This window comes from Felis catus, chromosome A1 (genome assembly GCF_018350175.1).
Source record: "Felis catus isolate Fca126 chromosome A1, F.catus_Fca126_mat1.0, whole genome shotgun sequence".
In the NCBI taxonomy this organism is placed as follows: Eukaryota; Metazoa; Chordata; class Mammalia; order Carnivora; family Felidae; genus Felis; species Felis catus.
Window position 1 is genome coordinate 91485229 of NC_058368.1, and position 16757 is coordinate 91501985.

Consider the following 16757-nt stretch of genomic DNA (forward strand, 5'->3'; position numbering starts at 1 on the left):
CCGTGAGTTCGAGCCCCGCATCAGGCTCTGGGCTGATGGTTCAGAGCCTGGAGCCTGTTTCCGATTCTGTGTCTCCCTCTCTCTCTGCCCCTCCCCCGTTCATGCTCTGTCTCTCTCTGTCCCAAAAATAAATAAAAACGTTGAAAAAAAAATTTTTTTAAAGAATTATCTATTTCTCATCTCCCGTATTCTCTGTGTATCTTCTTTATTCTTTCATACTGTAGGGTCATTTCCTTTGCTTCCCCAGCAAATGGGAATATGCTGGATTTTTTATGAACTGTTCCAGATGTCAGCCAGACTGGCTTCATTCTATTTTGAAATTTTGAGTAGTTCACTTAACCCAGATTGGTGAGTTATATTCCCCTGCATTAAGCAACTATGGCTATTTATGAAGCCATATTGTAAAAACCTGAGTCCTACTCTACCTGTGTGGATAGGGTAAGATGTTGCTCGTTAAGACAATAATATAAGTGTCCACTTAAACAGAGCCTCTCAATCTCGCCACTGGTAACATTTCTCCTGTGAACTAGAAGATGGTTGGACCATCCTCAGCCTTTACCCACTAGACTCAAGTGGCACACTTTACTGAGTTGTGACAACCAAACATATCTCTATACATTTCCAAATGGGTCCTAGGGGACAAAACTGCCCCACCTTGAGAACAAGTATGCTAAAATCACTGTTCTCGGGCTTTTAGAGAATTCAAGTCCACTGGCAATAACTATATGGATTAATATTGGAAAAAAATTCAAATGCTTTCAAAATGAACTACAAACACACAAACTACCAAGGCTGAATCATGAAGAAACAGAGAATCAGAATAGACCTATAACTTGTAAGGATATTGAATCAGTAATCAAAAACCTAACATGGGCGCCTGGCTGGTTCAATCAGTAAAGAGTGTGACTCTTGATCTCAGAGTTGTGAGTTCAAGCCCCACATTGTATGTAGAGATTACTTAAAAATAAAATCTTAAACAAAAAACAAAACACAAAAATCTCCCAGCAAAGAAGAGCTCAGGACCAGATGCCTACACTGGTCAACTCTACTAAACATTTGAAGAAGAATTAACACGGATTCTCCTCAAACTCTTCCAAACAATTGAAGAGGAGAACCACTTCCAAATTTGTCCATGAGCTCAGCATCATCCTAATACCAACGAGAGACAAAGACACTGCAAGAAAACCACTCATCAATATCCCTTACAAATATTAATGCAAAACTCCTCAACAAAATACTGCCAAATTTAATTCAACTGCATATTAAAAGGATTATACACTATGACTAAGTAGGATTTATACCTGGAATGCAAGGATGTTTAACACACTAAAATCAATCATTGTGATAAATTACATTAACAAAATTAAGGCGGGGAAAAACACATAATCATCTCAATTGATACAGGAAATGCATTTGACAAAATTCAATATTCTTTCATGATTAAAAAAAAAACAACACTAAAAATACTAGGAAACAGAAGGAAACTACCTCAATGTAATAATGGCTACATGTTTAAAACCCACAGCTACATCATATTCAGTGGAAAAGACAGAAAGCTTTTCCTCTAAGATCAGAAACAAGGCAAGGATGCCCTTTTTTAACCATTTCTATTCAATGTAATACTAGAAGTCCTAGCCAGAACAGTTAAGCAAGAAAAAGAAATAAAAGGCATCCAAATCAGAAAGGAAGACATGATGTTATATGCAGAAAACTCTAAAGATTACACACACACATACACACACACGTTAGAATAAATGAATTCAGCAAAATTGCAGGATACAAAAGACATTAACAATTCAATCAATGGACTGAGTAAAACAGATGGCCCTCCCCAGTGTGGATGGGCATCATCTAACTCATTGAGGGCCTGAATAGAACAAAAAGGTAGAGGAAGGGAGAACCTACTCACTCTGCCTGAGTGCTTGATCTAGGACATTAGTCTTCTCCTTTCCTCAGACTGGGACTTACATCACCAGCCCTCTGGTTCTCTGAATTACACCACTGGCTTTCCCAGATCTCCATCCTGTAGATGGCTGGTTGTGGAATCATATCCTTTAATTAAATATCTTTATGTGCAATAAATCTCTCTTTATGTATATGTTCAGTTGGTCCTGTCATTCTGGACAACTCTGACTCCAATGGATGGCTGTTACCAAAAACAGAAACAAAAAAGGCAAAATAGCAATTGTTGGTGAGGATGTGGAGAAATTAAAACTCTTGTTTAACTGCTGGTAGAATGTTAAATGGTGCAGATGCCTTGGAAAATGGAATGGTTCCTATGGAAAATGGTAGAGTGGTTCCTCAAAAAATTAAATATAAATTACCATTTTAACTACCAATTTCACTTATGGGCATATACCCAAAAGAATGAAAAGTAGGGACTCTAAAAGAAAATTAAACACCCATGTTTGTGGTAGCATTAGTTACAGTAGTCAAAAGGTGAAAGAAACGCAAGCATCCTATCAGTGGATGCATGGATAAACACAACGTGTTCTATCCATACAACAGAGTATTAGTCAACCTTCAAAATAGCATTCTGACACATGCTACAACATGGATGAACCTTAAAGACAAAGTGAAATAAGTCAGTCACCAAAGAAAAAATATTGTATTATTCCATTTCTATGAGGTACGAAAGTAGCTAAATTCATATAGCCAAAAAGTATAATGGTGGTTGCCAGGGGCTGGAAGAAGAAAGAGCAATGGAGAGTTGTTGTTTAATGGCTATGGAGTTTGAGATGAAGATGAAAAGTTCTGGAGATGGATGGATGGTTGTACAACAATGTAAATGTAATTAGACCACTTGGCCACGCTATCTGGGTAACAATACAAATGTTAATATTACTGAACTATATACTTAAAAATGGTTCAAATGGTAAATGTTATGTCGTGTGTATTTTACCACAATAAAAATCATGAACTACCAAGAAACTATACAGTTCTAAGCCAAATAGCTCTGGTTCCTGAGATCTTACCTTTCAGAGGAAATCTTATCTTCCAGAGATTAGACACCACAGGGGCTCTGCCTTCTATTGATCCTGCTTCTGATCTGATCAGGAACATGCCAGGCAGAGCCCAGGCCACAGCATGCACAGCACTGTAGACAATGTAACTATGTGCAGACATGGTCACTTCAAAATACTGTAGGGGAAGCATGTCCAAAAAGCATTCTGGGATCATTTGTATTGTTCCAGTGGTACCACCAACCTCTGAGCACTCAAAAGCTGAGTGCCAGAAACTCTTATGAAAAATGTTCCCTGGGTATGTAGAAGATTGGACTCTCCTGAGGAATGTCCCAAATTCAGGATGATCTCTTCTTTGATGAGAAAATATCACAGACCCATGAAAACCATAACCATTCTGAAACATGGGCCTCAGAATAACATCCCAGTAAGGGGAGATGATCCACACCTTTGCTATTCTTGCATCCTGGGCCGTGGAGGTCTCATGGTCACCAGGGAATCTGTATCTCTATGAATGACAACCACTGTAGCTGTTGGTTATGCTACTCTGATCAATGGATTATCAAAGGCTTCCTTGTGGTATTTCTCACTGAGAGAGATAGTCTCTGAAAAGGCAACACAGATCCCTTTCTTGACCATTTCTCCTCTCCAATCAGGGAAACAATTCAGCTCACATATAATCTGAAGCAGCAAGTCCCACCCAGGTCCATCCAAAATGTAGCATCAGTTGTCCCATGGCCTGGGGCAAGGAGTCATCTTTGGGGGCCATCGGATAAGGGGATAGGTACTGGACTTTGTCACTCAAAGTGAGATCGAAGGGGCCATAGTTGATCTGAATGGAAACAAATAAGAGACATTTTAGGTTTTAAATAAGTAGAAATTAATTGCAATGAGATAATTATTGCAATAAAATTTTTTAAAATCCTTCTTGGCCCTTACTATAAATAGATTTAAAATATTGTGAAATTCATGCATTTCAAACTAGGTATTGCTAGGTTCAAAAGAGGACAGCAACATAATCAGCCTAAGGTGAATAATCACCCTTCCTTTCTTCCTGAAAGTCAAATGCTGAGGTACAGAATTTTCTGGCATCCCAGGTCTCTCCACCACAACACATGCCTAAGGGAGTCCATGAATGCCATATCACCTGGGGAAACTTGTAGAGCTCAAGAAGTGCCCCATATGGACAGAGGGGGCAAGATGGCACCTACAGTAACAGATCCAGACTCATGCTCTGCCTCTGACGTCTGTAATCTGACGTCCCATCCCTTCCAAACCGCCACCTCACAAAGCTTTCCAGAGTCTTCTCATCACTGTGGTAGGCATTGCTGGGCAAAGATCAGGGCCCCAGTTGATAACCTCCACAGCAAATTCTAGAGCCAGGACCTGCTGGAAGTGTTTGTGAAGCCACCTGCAGGGAAAGGAGAGGATTTTCAAGGAACTGTAACTTATAATTGGAGCAGATCTCACGGCCATAGTTCAGGGGGTCTCTAACGTAGGCAACAGCCTCCCCAGTACCTTTACGTGCAGATGGGTGCACTTAATTCTCTTGATATTGCAAGCTCACTTCCAAGTGTTCATATGTCCTCAATAAGCTTCCAAACACCACCATGAACTAGGCAGGGCCTTTAACTATTTCAGCAAATACTAGGCCATAGGATGGAACTTACACAGTGACTGAAATGGAGAATTAAAAATTCCACTTATTAGTGGCTCAGTCGGTTAAGTGTCCGACTTCAGCTCAGGTCATGATCTCACAGTTCGTGAGTTCGAGCCCTGCGTTGGGCTCTGTGCTGACAACCTGGAGCCTGGAGCCTGCTTCTGATTCTGTGTCTCCCTGTCTCTCTGCCCCTCCCCCGATCATGCTTTGTCTCTCTCTCTCAAAAATAAACATTAAAAAAATTTTTTCAATTCCACTTATTAGAATGCTTATGTACTGTTGGTGGGAATGTAGGATATGAGAGCCCCTATGGAAGCAGCATGGTGATTTCTCAAAAAATTAAATACAGAATTACCATATGATCCAGCAATTCCACTCCTGAGAATATATCTGAGAATTGAAAGCAGGGTCTCAAAGAGATATTTATACACCCGTGTCCACAGCAGAATTATTCACAGTGGCGAAGGTGGATGAATGGATAAACAAAATGTGGTATACAAGGGAGCATTATTCACCTCAAAAAGAAGGTAATTCTGAGGCGCCTCAGTGGCTCAGTTGGTTGGGCTCTGACTCTTGATTTCGACTCAGGTCATGATCTCACAGTTTGTGAGATCAAGCCCCATGTGGGGCTCTGTGCTAAAGGCACAAATCCTGCTTGGGATTCTCTCTCTCCCTCTGCCCCTCCCCACTCATGCATATGCTCGCTCGCTCACTCTCTCTCTCTCTCTCAAAATAAATAAACATTTTTTTAAAAGAAGGCAATTCTGACACATGCTAGAATATGGAAGAACCTTGAGGACATTACACTAAGTGAAATAAGCCAATCACAAATACGGTATGATTCCACTTACATGAGATTACCCAGGGCAGTCAAATTCATAGACAGAAAGTAGAATGGAGGTTGCTCAAGGCTGGAGGTGGGGGAATGGGGATTTACTGTTTAAGATATAAAGTTTCGGGGCGCCTGGGTGGCTCAGTCAGTTAAGCGTCCGACTTCGGCTGAGGTCATGATCTCTCGGTCCGTGAGTTCGAGCCCCGGATCGGGCTCTGTGCTGACAGCTCAGAGCCTGGAGGCTGCTTCGGATTCTGTGTCTCCCTCTCTCTCTCTGGCCCTCCCCTGTTCATGCTGTGTCTCTCTCTGTCTCAAAAATAAATAAACATTTAAAAAAAATTTTTTTTAAGATATAAAGTTTCAGTTTTGTAAGATGAAGAGAATTCTGGGGATGGCTAGTGGTGATGGGTGTACAACACTGTGAATGTATCCAATACTACTAAACATCACACTTAAAAGTAGTTATGATGGTAAAATTTACATTATGTGCTTTTTACCATGAGTTTTAGAATGTTTCCATCCTTGAACGGATATTTGTAGCAATGTTTCTTCAATGGACTACCTTCATGCACTCATCTGAAACCATAATGTACAGGGGGTCTGAGAGGTGCTGGTGTGGTGTGGAAGGCAGAAGGGGACAGGACAGGGGGAATGGTGAGGAATGTGGGTTCTGAAGCCTTCTGCTGCTGTGTGGATCACATATCTCCCTTATCACGTCTCAGAATTTCAGCGTGCCTTTGTCTCCTCATCTATAAAATGGGGATAATAATAGGACTTTGACACGTGGAGCTTTGAGAGAATGAAATTAGTTAATATTTGTAAGACTCTCGGAAGAATTAGTGCCTAGTTGATGGGGGTACATAACAGCCATTCCTATCCCCCCTGCTGCTCACCTCTTGATCCTTGCAGGGCAGTGAAGACCTTTGACTTTTATTTTAATTTATTTTTTATTTTTTTAATGTTTGTTTATTTTTTGAGAGAGAGAGAAAGACAGAGTGTGAGCAGGGGAGGGGCAGAGAGAGGGAGACACAGAATCCAAAACAGGATCCAGGCTCCAAGCTGTCCAACACCGGGCTCGAACTCACCAACTGAGAGATCATGACCTGAGCTGTAGTCAGACACTTAACTGACTGAGCCACCCAGGCTCGCCAAGACCCTTGACTTTTAAATGTATGCTTGAGTCTCTCCTGATGATGGAATCTTATTTTCTGAACTGGGAAACATCCTTTAGGTAAGCTTCTGATGTTGTGTTTTGTGTCGTACCTGCCCTCAGACACTGAGTCCTACATTCACTGCCTACTGGCATGGTGCTCCTGTATCATCAGAGGCATCCTCCTGGGTCTCATTTGCAAGCAGAATCCCCAGTCAGCTCCCTGATCACCCCCACCCAGGAACATGTGTTATCTCACCTGTGAAGCCAGAATGTGGGAGGCGCATGTGAGTAGGGACCATGTTTCTTCCACTCATCATTGCTCATCTGGCATGCAGTGAGACCGGCGTGTAGTTTGTACTCAGTAAATAGGTTTATATGAATAAAAGAAGGAATTTTATAAATGGAAGCAGCCTTCAGTATGGTGATCACGTTCAACCTGACAACAGAGTTTCTGAGGAAAGATTATGGAGTAAAGAAGAGAGAAGTTCAGGGGCACCTGGGTAGTGTAGTCAGTTAAGCATCCGACTGTTGATTTCGGCCCAGGTCATTATCTCACGGTTCGTGGATCATGCCCCACGTGGGGCTCCGTACTCAGTGTGGAAGCTGCTGGGGGTTCTCTCTCACTCTAACTCTCTGTCTCAGAATAAATAAACATTAAACAAACAAACAAACAAAAAAGATGAGAGAAGTTCAGGGTCTAGATCACACATGAGGAACGCGAAATGAGAAAGGAAAGAAAAATAACATTTTTACCATTAAGGGTGTTTGTGCTCCAAACCACAAAGAAAAAACTCTCCTCCCCAAAAAAACAAAACAAAAAACAAAAAACAAACAAACAAAAACACGAAGGGGGGGGAGGAAGAGGTAGAAGAGGAGGAGGAGGAGGCGTGGAGGAGGGGGAGGAGAAGAAGAAACTCTCCAGTAAACTGGGGTAGAGTATATGACTTAGATCTAAAATCTGCTTCTTCCTCCCTTACACCCCCAAACATACCATAGGCTGGTTGCAAGAGATCGAAGCAGTAGGAGCCAGGACACTCAAGTAAAAAGAGAAACATTGGTGAGCTGATGAATGCACAGATGAGTGCACAGTATAATTCAACAGTGGAGCTGTCGTCAATTGAAGAGGAAGATGGATTAGAGGAGTAGTGACAAAAAGAAAAGCCATCAATCTATGTATTGCTCCCTGTTTATACTGATCATCTCTCAGAAGAGAAAACTGGAGGATTACTCACTAACTTCCTACAACGTCCCGACATCCCTGCAGAATCCTGCCCTGATTCCAGATGATTCTGCATTTTTCCTCTATTTTATTTTGAGATGCCCATTGCTGCTGGAGCAATTCACCACACTAGCGGTCAAAATGCCAGTTCCCTAGCACCTGCCCAGCCTTCAAAATGCCTTCTACAGACACACAGTAAACTTTGCTTCGGTTTTTTGAAACCTTCATCACCTTCCTCAGACCCTTCACCTTCTGCCTCCCCACCCTTTCAGCACATCACTCGATCCTAACTTTGTTAAGAACACATATGCTCGTGGAAAGAATTCCTTCCACATCCTCTTATCTACAAAGATTTCCCTGAGTGTGCTCTCAAATGGCATCTTTCTTTTTTTTTTAATTTTTTTAATGTTTATTTTATTTCTGAGAGAGAGACAACGACAGAGACAGAGCATGAGTGGGGGAGGGGCAGAGAGAGTGAGACACAGGATCCGAAGCAGACTCCAGGCCCTGAGCTGTCAGCACAGAACCCGACGTGGGGCTTGAACTCACAAACTGCAAGATCGTGACCTGAGCCAAAGTCAAATGCTTAACTGACTGAGCCACCCAGGCGCCCCTCATATGACATCTTTGCATTAAAGGACGGAAGCACTGCTCTTCCTCTCTAGACACCTTTATCTCATTTCATCCTGGCATCCCACTGATCTGGCTGTGCCAGCCATAACCTCTCCTGACTCTGGAGCCTCTTCCACCTCACTGCCTTCCTCCTTTCAGTATTATTTCACTGTTATGAACATGGACATATCTCTCCTATCGTGAAAATAATAAGATTCTATTTGCTAACATATTTGTTCTCATTCTCTTCAAGACACAAGCTTTTAGAAATCATGATTTTTGACTTCTCACATGTAGGCTGAGCAAAAAAAAAAAAAAAAAAAAAAAAGAAATCATAATTTCCACTCTGTTTCTATAGTCTCATCTCTTATCATTTTCTCAACCTACAGACATATGCCTTTTAATCCAACTCAACCCAATTGAGAATACTCCCTTTTTTTCATTTTGGGAATCTGGGAGCACATAATTGCATTAATCACAGTCCATGGTCCAACCATGGTGGAATGGGGGTCAAGGGGAGGAGCACGGACATGTAGTCTCCTCTATTTGCCCTGGTTTTCTATTTGTGCCTTCAAACCAAGTTTGTTGGGAGGAAAAGTTTTCCTATACCTTTCAAAGGTTCTTGCAGCTGGCATAAGAATTAAATTGGCATGAAACAGATGAACAGGAGAAAATAAAATTCAATTTCACATGTACAGGAATTCCACTTACATGCGAGGTTCTAAAGCAGAAAGGAAAAATGAGGTATATATGCCATCCTGAGCTAAGAACGGAATAGGAGCCTGGGACTTCAAAGGGGAGAAGAATAATTCACAGGGCAATAAAAAGAACAGATGTTTGGTAATTAGATTTTTGCCCTGTCATGTAGGCAGTTCATTCAGATAAAATTTATCTCCTATGATAACTCTAATTCGGGCAAAGACCCCAATTTGGATTCTTCTAAATAGTTAAGGGAGGGACAAAATTTTCTCTTGAGCCCATAGGGTCTCAGTTATGTTCAGTTCACAATAGTCTATACGCCAAAGTGTGGTGCATTCTGGGTAGACTCACTCTTGAACTCCTTCAAGGTCAATTGTGAAACCTCCCTCTGCCTTTCCCATACCTCAGAAATGGCACCTGCACCAGAAAATGAGTAATCAATCTACCAGAAGTTTTGAACTGTCTTTTACAGAGAACTGATCACATACTCTAATTATGTTCCAAAATTTTTACCATGTTGGTTGGACTTGGAAGCCTCTCCTAAGTTCTGGGTACCAGATTTGTTGTTCCTTTTTTCTCCTCCACCTTCCTACTCTAGGAGAATGAGGGCCTGTGGTAACAGGTTTCCCTCTCCCCTCTGTTAACATGCAAACTGAACTGTCATCCTAGGGCACATCCTTTTCATTAAGATAGAGAAAATAGTGAAAATAATAAAAATTGTAACATAGATTATACCTGGAGATGGGATACTGTACATGTAAAGAAAACAACAAACACAGAGAACTTACATGCCAGAGACAGTTCTAAGTTCCTATATATACATTAAAACACTTAATCCTTACAACTACTACCAGTGGGAAGTATAATCATCTCCATGTTACAGAGGAGTAAACTGAAACACAAAGAAATTCAGTAATTAAGAGGTACCCACTGTGGGGCACCTGGGTGGTTCAGTTGGTTAAGCATTTGACTCCAGCTCAGGTCATGATATCGCGGTTCATGAGTTCGAGTCCTGCGTTGGGCTCTGTGCTGACAGCTCGGAGCCTGGAGCCTGCTTCTGATTCTGTGTCTCCCTCTCTCTCTGTCTCTCCCCCACTCATGTTCTGTGTCTCTCTCTCAAAAATAAATAAACACTTTTTAAAAATTAAAAAAAGAGCTACCCACTATAATATATACAATAACTGGAGAAGATGGGAGTTGAATGAACCCTGGGAGTATAAGGTTAGAATGTATGGTCTTCACCATTCAGCTATGCTTCTAACAAATGTTAAGGGAATTTATATATGCATAATTAATATTAATTGTTTATGTATTTATTATAATATTTTAATAATAAATAAGTTGTGTATTTATATATTATATGTTATATAATATATTGTATAATAATTACATCAAAATATAAAATACAAATATTTTATGTCATAATAAATACAATATTTATAAATATAAAAACAGTAAATTATTATTATATAGTATACAATAATTCACTTATGTAAATAATAAATACAATTAATTTTATTGAATAAATTGATATATTTAAATAATTAATATTTAATTAAATATGTTAAATATTAGAAGAATATATGTATTAAGTATATATTTATTTAATATGTATATTAAATCAACAGGTACACATATCAAATTAAATTAATACTATAAACGGGGCACCTGGATGGCTCAGTCAGTTAAGCGTCTGACTTCAGCTCAGGTCATGATCTCATGGCTCGTGAGTTCGAGCCCCTGTCGGGCTGTGTGCTAACAGCTCGAAGCTTGAAGCCTGCTTCGGATTCTGTCTCCCTCTCTGTCTGTCCCTCTCTCTCTCTCTCAAAAATAAATAAACATTAAAAAAAACTTTTTTAATTAAAACTATAAAGACAGAAAACTGAGGCAACACAGAAGGCCGAGGAGACATGGGGAGGACAACACGGTGAGATGGTAACGAACATGCAGCTGGAGGGAGCCAGAGGGAGACACGGAACCATCTGCAGATACAGGGTTCTCTCTCTTTCCATCACTTCCATGTCCACCACCTCTTTCACGGCTTCTGCAAATCAGGGGCCAATCTATGCTCTTCACTGGGTTTACACAGTGTTCACGACATAACATGTCAAAATTGCTCAGGAAATAACTGACAAGCCACCTACCTTAACAGAGGTGATGGGCAACTTAGCCAAGCCAGAGTGGAATGGGCCTGCCCCTTTACAAACTCTGGACCCAATTCCACTGTGCGGTTTTATCCCTAAACTAAGCAATTCTCTGACACCGGCTGGATGTTCTACAATTCAACTCGATTCTGACACTTTCTCCCTGGAGGTAGCATCAGCTCCCACCGGTTAAGGGCCCAGTCCTACAAGACTGCTTCAGACACCAGCAATGAATCCAGGTTGTTACCTGTGCTTCTAACTGACTGCTTTAAAAAAAAATTTTTTTAACGTTTATTTATTTTTGAGACAGAGAGAGACAGAGCATGAACAGGGGAGGGGCAGAGAGAGAGGAAGACACAGAATCTGAAACAGGCTCCAGGCTCTGAGCTGTCAGCACGGAGCCCGACGCGGGGCTTGAACTCACAGACCGTGAGATCATGACCTGAGCCGAAGTCCGACGCTTAACCGACCAAGCCACCCAGGCGCCCCTCTAACTGACTGCTTTAAATAGGAGGTTCCGGGGCGCCTGGGTGGCGCAGTCGGTTAAGCATCCGACTTCAGCCAGGTCACGATCTCGCGGTCCGTGGGTTCGAGCCCCGCGTCAGGCTCTGGGCTGATGGCTCGGAGCCTGGAGCCTGTTTCCGATTCTGTGTCTCCCTCTCTCTCTGCCCCTCCCCTGTTCATGCTCTGTCTCTCTCTGTCCCAAAAATAAATAAACGTTGAAAAAAAAATAAAAATAAAAAAATAAATAGGAGGTTCCATTGACGCCCTCCTCAGGTTCTGTTAATTTGCCAGAGTGGCTCACAGAACTGAGAGACACATTTTACTTAGTAGGTTACCAGTTTATTGTGATGGGTTAGAACTCAGGAACTGCCTAATATGGAAGAGCTATGTGAAAGCATGTCAGTCTAAAAGGAAACAGGAGGCAGGGACCTGGGTGGCTCACTCAGTTGAGAGTCTGACTTCAGCTCAGGTCATGATCTCGCAGTTCGTGAGTTCAAGCCCCGCATGGGGCTCTGTGCTGGCAGTTCAGAGCCTGGAGCCTGCTTCAGATTCTGTGAATCCTCCCTCTCTCTCTGCCCCTTCTGTTCTCTCTCTCAAAAATAAATAAATACACTTAAAAACTTAAAAGGAAACAGGAGGCCACTGGCGAGGGAAACAAAGCCAAGAAAAGTGTAGTTTAAATTAAATTCCCTTACAGCTTGCAGCCCATTGATAGATGTCAGAGACCTGCAGCACCTAACACTCCCCAAGATGGTCTGTGGTTGCCTTAACAGCTTCATGCTTATACTTCCTTAAAAACTAAAAGCAACCTTATCTTGACAGTAGCTAAATCCTGTGAGACCCTGCATTCGGCATCCAGAAATTCCTCGGAAACTAACTTTATCTCTATCCCCGCTCCCTCCACAAACTTAAAAGTATATCATGAGTTGCTCCTCACAATCCCAAGTGTAGCTCTTCCTGCCCACAGGGCCTGTTCCTGTGCTTTAATAAAATCTTTTAGGAGAGCACCTGGGTGGCTCAGTCAGTTGAGCGTCTGACTTTGGCTCAAGTCGTGATCTTGTGGCTCATGAGTTTGAACCCCACATCGGGCTCTGTGCTGACAGCTCAGAGCCTGGAGCCTGCTTTGGAATCTGTGTCTCCCTCTCTCTCTGTCCCTCCCCCACCTCACACTCTGTTTCTCTCTCTCAAAATATAAATAAACATTTAAAAAAACTTTTTAATCTGTTTTTTGCACCAAAGATATCTCAAGAATTTTTTCTTAGCCGTTTGCTCACAAACCCCACTTCAAATTTCATCACTATGACATGGAGAATCTCACACACGTGTCCTCAGGATGACAACGTTTAACTGAGAGACTGATTTCCCATAAACGCCTGATTAACAGAAGACTGAAACTGATCTCCTTGACTGATGCATATCTGCCAAGAATGTCTCCCTGTCCTCAAGCCGGTGAACTTACTGGTTGGACTCTGACTGGATTCCCCTTCTTTGTACGCCTTTCCCATAAATATGGTCCACCCCAAACCCTCAACAGACTTACCTGCAGCTTGCATTTCCTGAATTCCAAGTCCTCCGCTATCCTGAATGAACTCAATTTCTGGTGATTCGAGCTTGTCTCAGTTCACCTCTTTATTTGGGTTGACAGATGCAGGGGGCAGGGTATGGGGCCACTCTCTGAGTAGGCCACTCTCCCCACACCTCCACGTGTTCACCAACCTGGGAGCTCTCCAAAACTCATCCCTTTGGATTTTTTTTTTTTAGAAGATTTTAACTGGTTTTTTTACGTTTATTTATTTTTGAGACAGAGAGAGACAGAGCATGAACGGGGGAGGGTCAGAGAGAGAGGGAGACACAGAATCTGAAACAGGCTCCAGGCTCTGAGCGGTCAGCACAGAGCACGACGCGGGGCTCAAACTCACGGACTGCGAGATCATGACCTGAGCCGAAGTCGGACGCCCAACTGACTGAGTCACCCAGGCGCCCCTCCCTTTGGGTTTTTAGGGTGGCTTCATTACATAGTAATGGTAACCACCACCCCATCCTTAAATGCTTTCCCAAAGTCACCTTGTTAGCTTAACACAAGGCATCTTTATAGCTCCCTCCTCATAGGAAATTCCAAGGGTTTTAAGAGCTCTATGCCAGGAATAGGAATAAAGACCAAATATAGACAGTATATATATTTTTAAGTTTATTTCTTTATTTTGAGAGAGACAGAGACAGAGAGAGAGGTCTAGAGAGAATCCCAAGCAGGCTCTGCGCTGTCTACACAGAGCCTGACATAGGGCTCAATCCCATGTACTATGAGATCATGACCGCAGCAGAAACCAAGAATTGGATGATTAACCGACTGAGCAATCCACCCAGGCACCCCCAAATATATATTTCTTATATAAATCACAACACTGCACCTTTATCAACAGAAGCTGGGCTAGCAATACAGACCAATTCCAGCCTACTCAATGCACATCAATAAACACCATTATCATCAGATCCTTTCAACTCCTGGAAGGAGTGAGGTAGGCCATCTGCATGTGACTTTATATATGGCTGCCCACAACAGTGATCACCAGCAGCTGGCTTCCCTCCCGCTGCCCAGCACCCCAGCATGAAGCCCAGAGACATGGCGGGGGGGCAGGGCAGGTGATGTTCAGCACCGGGGAGTGCCATCCTAGAACCTACAGGTTGGCTTCATAAGCTATTCCACCCCTGGTCCTAGAGGAGGAAACAGAACTGCTATGTGAAAGGGCCAGGATGAGAAGAGGACAGTCTGAATTCATGTTAGGTGCAAAGGACTGAGGACTGGCTCTGAGGAGCTATGGGGTAGGGGAGAAACAGCCCCCACATACACACACCAGCTGCTCCCCTGCAAGCCCTGGGAGAAAACCAGCCCCACAATCCCATTCAAAAATGGGCAGACGACTTGAATAGACATTTCTCCAAATATGATAGGAGGAGATAGGATTCAGTAGGCACAGAGGGAAAGGTTCGGACCTGAGATCCCTGGGTGGGGAAAAACACCTATTCGGGAACAGTGCTGGGAGTGTCTGACCACAGCAAACCCTCTCAGGTGTAAGGTTCCTCTTAAGAATGTAACAGACCCCACCTCCTCCCTCTCAGGTTTCCCTCAGGAATCTGACTAAAAACTTAACTAAAAATAAGTAACCATAAAATGTATAGCCAACAAGGACTGGTATGGCCTAGACCACTCCTCATACAATGGAAATGAGCCAATCAGGAATGGACAATCCAGCACCTAGAGCTATCTACCCAATAAGGATAGGACCTGAGAAGGAACGAGGGGGAAGAGAAGGTGGGGGGTGACCAGAACCTTATAAAACAAGGACCCTGGCCTAGTGTCCTCAGGCATTCATTTTCCAATGTTCCCTCTCTATAAAGAGAGCTTTCCTACTACTCTTCCTCTCTGATCTTATATTCTAATAAACCTTGGCCTGCTGCTCATTTTGTTTGTGTCCACCTCTTCATTCTTTGAAGCTGTGAGACACCGGATCCCAGGTATTGAGGTAAAAAAAAAAAAAAAAAAAAAAAGTCCTGCAACACAAAGAACATGTACAAATGGTTAATAAGCACCTGAAAAAATTCTCAACATCACTAATCATCAAGGAAACAAAAATTACAAGATACCACTTTACACCCATTAGGATGGCTATGATGCAAAAAAAAAATTTTTAAACACATTGAATATGGAGAGGGCTGCCTGGGTGGCTCAGTGGGTTAAGCATCTGACTTCAGTTCAGGTGATGATCTCACGATTCGTGGGTTTGAGCCCCATATCAGGGTCTGTGCTGACAGCTTAGAGCCTGGAGCCTGCTTCAGATTCTGTGTCTTTCTCTCTGCCCCTCCCCTGCTTATGCTCTCTCTCTCTCTCTCTCTCAAAAATAAACATTAAAAAAAAGAATATGGAGAAAAATGGACCATTTGTGCACTGTTGATGGAAAGGTAAAATGGTGCAGCCACTATAGAAAACAGTGTGATGATTCTTCAAAAAATTAGAAACACAATTACCATATGATTCAGGAATTCTACTTCTGGGTATTTACCCCAAAGATTTGAAAACAAGGACTCAGAGAGATACTTGTAAACTTGTGTTCACAGCAGGATTATTCAGCTAAATTGTGGAAGCAATGCAAGCGTCCACCAAAAGATGAATGGATAGGCAAAATATTACATATATATGTATATATCTTTGTGTGTGTGTGTGTGTGTGTGTGTGTGTGTGTGTGTGTGTGTATGCAATGGAATATTATTCAGACTTAAAAAGGAAGAACATTCTGACACATGCTACAACATGGATGAACCTTGAGGACATTAGGCTAGGAAGCCAGTCACAAAAAGACAAGTACTATATGATCTCACTTTTATGAAAGACTTAGAGAAATCAAAATCATAGAGACAGAAAGTAGAATGGTGACTACCAGGGCTAGGGGAAATGGGGAGTTAGTGTTTAATGGGTACAGAGTTTCAGTTTAACAAAGTTAAAAGCATTACGGAGATGGACAGTGGTGATGACTGCACAGCATAATGAATGTATTTAATTCCACTGAACTGTATACTTAAAAATGGTTAACATGGTAAATTTTAGGTTATGTGTATTTTACCCCAATAGAAAAAATCAGAGGAAAAAAATAAAAAAATAAAAAAATCAAGGTATCCTGAATTGGGCACATGAGTGGATACAAAGAAGGTTCTGGGCTCCTACTTGTAATTATAACTTATAATGAGCCGAACTGAAGAAACAAACATGTGTGTTGAGATTTGCTGCAGGCTCTGTGGTGAGAATTGGTGAGTCATTTCTGGTTGTGGTTTCCTGCACATGAAGCACTCACAGGACAGGAACTGATCATAAATTAATGCTCAGCATCCTGGGGGTCTCTAGTGCCCAATCCCACAAGAACAGAGCAGGACCAGGCTGGCAGAGGCCTCCCCGGGTGCAGTCAGGAAATCAGGACTATG

The 16757-nt window shown here is 42.2% G+C and overlaps 1 long non-coding RNA gene across 1 annotated transcript in view; it reads right to left on the bottom strand.

Annotated features, from left to right (window-relative positions):
- Positions 1 to 1744: 1744 nt before the first annotated feature.
- Positions 1745 to 16757, bottom strand: part of LOC123385369 — a 46986-nt gene continuing 31973 nt past the window's right edge. Inside the window, exons 2-3 of the long non-coding RNA XR_006597781.1 lie at positions 2976 to 3795; positions 1745 to 2146 (exon numbers count right to left, since the gene is read on the bottom strand). This is a non-coding gene — a long non-coding RNA (uncharacterized LOC123385369). The remainder of the gene's footprint in view (positions 2147 to 2975; positions 3796 to 16757) is intronic.